The sequence below is a fragment of the Octodon degus genome, unplaced genomic scaffold (assembly GCF_000260255.1).
Source record: "Octodon degus isolate 3935 unplaced genomic scaffold, OctDeg1.0 scaffold00093, whole genome shotgun sequence".
NCBI classification, from domain to species: Eukaryota; Metazoa; Chordata; class Mammalia; order Rodentia; family Octodontidae; genus Octodon; species Octodon degus.
Window position 1 is genome coordinate 5529424 of NW_004524669.1, and position 3991 is coordinate 5533414.

At 57.5% G+C, this 3991-nt stretch overlaps 1 long non-coding RNA gene across 2 annotated transcripts; it reads right to left on the reverse strand.

Moving 5' to 3' along the window:
* Positions 1 to 221: 221 nt before the first annotated feature.
* On the reverse strand, positions 222 to 1459 carry LOC111818497. Of its 2 annotated transcripts, none has more exons than XR_002822475.1 (3): positions 1165 to 1459; positions 434 to 497; positions 222 to 328 (listed from the first exon to the last, which is right to left on the reverse strand). It is a non-coding gene; the product is annotated as an uncharacterized LOC111818497 (long non-coding RNA). The 2 variants fall into 2 exon arrangements; XR_002822474.1 differs by having other exon boundaries at positions 434 to 500.
* Between the last annotated feature and the right edge of the window lie 2532 nt (positions 1460 to 3991).

Sequence of the window (3991 nt, forward strand, 5' to 3'; positions counted from 1 at the left end):
GGAACTGGAGGTGCCAGTTAGGTGGCTTTCTGAGCCAGGGGTGGGGGTGTGCCAGGGTTGGGGGGCGTGCCCTGTGTTGCTGCCTACCAGACTCTAAGCCACTATGTGTGTGTGTGTGTGTGTGTGTGTGTGTGTGTGTGTGTGTACCCATCTAGTTAGGATACTCAACCTCCAAGTACACACTCCCCCCTCCCACCTTATTTTCTCTCTACTTGCCTCAAGGATATAGGCTGTAGTCCTCCACCTTACTCCTCAGCATGGAAAGTCACTTTAAAAGCTGGTGCTTCCGATTTGAGGACTAGGATTCCAGCTGCCCAGGACACAAGCCCTAAAGAGGAACAATGACAACATTCCAGTTTCTTGCCCTACAGACCCCTCCTCAGGTGCCCCTGCCCACCGCACCACCATCAACAACAACCACTCATATTCTTACCCTCTGACCACCTGCAGAGATTCTGCCCTACATACTGGGTCAGACTGAGGGGACTGGGCAGGAACTGCTGAAAACAGAAACAGCAGTCAATGGGACTCCAGGATGAGGACTCCAGGGTCCTGTCCCTGTCTTCCAGCTTTTCCTTTGTTTCACTCTGGCTCTCCTTAAGAACACTGCAGGAGACCCCCCACCTTGGCTGGAGACAGCCCACCACCGAGTGGTTGGGGAATGTGTCAGAGGGAATCCTGGTGGGGCAGATTAAGGAACTTCTCAGACCCAGCTGCTATTCACTTGTCCCTCGCAACTCATGCGCCCAGGCAGTCAGGGTCGCTTGCTACCGGGTCCCTTCCTCACCCTTCTACCTTGCCATCCCTCTGTAGAAGCAGGAACTTGGACCAGCTTAGCCCATCACATCCACCCCGCAGAGCCCCCAGCGGAAGAGTGCAGCCGCTTCTCCCCACAGAAGGAAGGAACCCGGTCTCGCCTCACATTCCAAGCCCGAGAGGACCGAGGTCCCCAGACATGCAGCCTCTCCCCAAAATGCCCTTCCCCACTACTCGCCAACTCCAAAGGCAGACAACCCACCCCCAGCCTAACACCATCTTCCCATTCCCGTTTCCCATCACGCTGTCCCCCAAGTCCGGGCGGGAAGCGCCCCCTCGAGCCCTGCGGCTGCCCAAGCAGCACCCCCCCCGCGGGGGAGGGAGGCACCGGCGGGGCCCCCAACTCACCTCGGCGGGACCCGGCGTCCGTGGCGGACCCGGCCGGTGAGCCGGCTTCACAGCTTGACTCACCTGGAGGGGGGCGGGGAAGGGAGGCCGCGGAGCCCCGGGATCTGGGTGCAGGCGGTCTCGGGACGCAGCGTCGCCGCGTCCGGGGCTTGCGGGGCAATGGGGGGCTTCTGGGGGGCACGGCTCTAGGCTGGGACTGTCCCGGGGCCTCTCGGAGCCCGCCCGCCCACGTGACCGCCCCAAAATATCCGACACATTTTCTCCCAAACCGCACACTGACTCTGCAGGCGGGGACACGGAAAATATTTTCTTTCTTTTTCTCCCTCCCTACCCCCCCACCTCCCTCCCAGCCTGGCTCCCTCCTCCCCCTCCCGCCCTCGCTCCACCCTCCCCTGCCGCCTGCCCCTGCCCGGCTCCCTCCTTAGTGCCCTGGGGCTGGGGGGCGGGAGTTGGGGGGGCTGGGCGGGGCGGCCCAGGACGCCTGGGTCTCTGCCCCTCCCATTTGCTTGGCTTTCGTGGCTCCATCCCCGGGAAGGCCGGGCTAGGCTGGCAGAGGAGGTCAGTGTCCTCGCCCCATGATGCCAACCCTTTCACTCTGGCGCTTTTCCCCTTCCTGCCATTTGGGGAACCTGGTTGAGTTGTATCTGATCAAGTTGTGATCCGAAAGGCCACAGGGTAGGCAAAGGGGGGTGGAGGGAGCTGTGTCCAAACCCTCTCAAGGGTGGAGTGATGGGGCAGGAGTCAAAGATGTCACTGTCCTATCCTTCCCTGAGCCTCCACCTGCAGGTCAAAGTAGTCTCTCCTTTCCCCTGCCTCCCTAGTCCTTTGCCCCAGGAGCAAACTGGTTTAACTAGTGGAGGTTGTGAGGGTGCTGAGACCTGGGTTCATAGATCTCCTCCCTCTTACCTGCCTGGAGCAAGCTCGAAAAGTCAGGGCCACTGGAACCCTGGCTGCTAATGTGGTCCCCACCTTCACGCTTGGATTTGGAGAGGGAGAGGCTGAGAGGAGGGCAGGAGAAGCTGCGGCTGGGAGTGGGCGGAGTCTTGGACTGGTGCGGGGAGAAAGCCCAGGCAAGGGTGTGTGTCTGCTTCATCGAGAGCTGCCTGCCAGGTTCCCTGCTCCATGTGCCAAACGTCTGTATCTGACGGGACATTTTTGACTTTAGTTGACCAACAGAGACAGACTTGACCCTAGAATGGAAACCCAGCACTTTCATCCTTTTCTACTGAGCTAAGAGCCAAAGAAAAGTATCTGAAGTCCAAAGTCTGTTCCTGGACCCCAAACATTCCCACAGGGACTTGGTTGGGAGTAAAGAAGAAGAAAAAAGGACATTATTGGAGTTGGGCTAGGCTGGAAGCCAAGGGACCTCCCCACCAATGCTCCCAGGGTGGCCAGCACCTGGGGCATGGACTCCTGGGGCATGTCACATTTTCCATCCTGGAATTATTCTCCTCTGTCCTCATAGGGACCAAGTGTCCTTCTTCCCCAGGAAAGGTCACTTTTGGTAGCCAGAGTTAGGCAAAAGTGAGGGGGGAAAGAAGAGGGACCCTGTGGCTATCTCAGGAGACCAGAGATGTCAATGGGGGTACACACAAACCCTCTCTTTTACTCCAAGGCTGAAAAGAGCTGGGAATAGGTACTCCAGGGCCCTGTCCCCAGGTGGCCTGACAGCTGTTGACTTTGCTGGTTACCCTGGGAGCAACTCCTAGCAATGTGGGAGGGGCAACATCAGGGAGTTGGACCCTGGTGTCCAGGCTCGGGTGGGATGGCATCCTGCCTGTGTGGCAGAGATCCTTCCACAGAGACTACAAAGTTAACCCCTCCTGGCCTTCCCTGGTGGTGGTTGGTGGAAGGAGGGCGGGTCCAGCTGCGGTTTGGGAATGTGGCCTTAATCCCCCCTCCTCCTTCCAGCACATCTGTACTTGGTTTACAGTGAATGAGACTCCTGTCCTTATGAACCAGGCGAGGGCACCATTCCCTCCCTGGCTGGGCATTCGGACACAGACCCAGGCACCACCCCGTAACACAATCCTGGCCATAACACACCTCTCTCAGCTCTTCCTTTCTCCTTTAGAGGAGGCCAGGGGTTGGTCCCAGAGACCAAGAACTGGAGCTCTGAGACTGTGAGCCCATGGCAACAGATGGGGACAGGGAAGCTAAAACGGAGAACAAAACACTTGGGAGAGAGAGTGTCTAGAATTCCATTTGGCTGCCTTTCTCTTTGTCTTGATTTGTCTGTCTGTCTGTCTCTGTCTTTGTCTCTGGTGGGCATTTGTCCATTAGTCTGGAGTAACTGTAGCTCCTTCTGGTGGTCTCCTGATCCCCAACCAAGGACAGCAGCCAGGAAGGCCCGCCTCCTGCAATCCCCTCCCCCTGCGTTGCCACCGCCTCCATTCCACCTCCTCTGCTGTCCCACGCCAGGACCCAAGGACTGGGGTCTGTGGACTGCAGCAGTGTGTCAGTCAAACCAAACAGAGCAGATCAGGGAGCAGACAAGAAGAGTTTCGAATCCTCTCCCCTCTCTCCAGCCCCAGTCTTCCAGTAGAGCTAGGTTTCTGTCCAGGGATTCTAGGAGGACATTTTGGAAAGATGACTTCCAGATTGCCAAACAGTGAAATGGGATGCCCTCCATTCTTTTCCCTGAGGTTGTGCCTATTTCTAGGCTTGCTTGCTTATTTATTTTCTCAGCCAAGGGCTCACTGTGCAGTTCAGGATGGCCTTGAACTCACTTTGTAACCCAGACTGCCCTTAAACTCACAGTGAGTTTCCTGCCTCAGCCTCCTGGTATGTGCTGCCATGCCTGGCTATTTTTCCTTTTCTTGCTTCT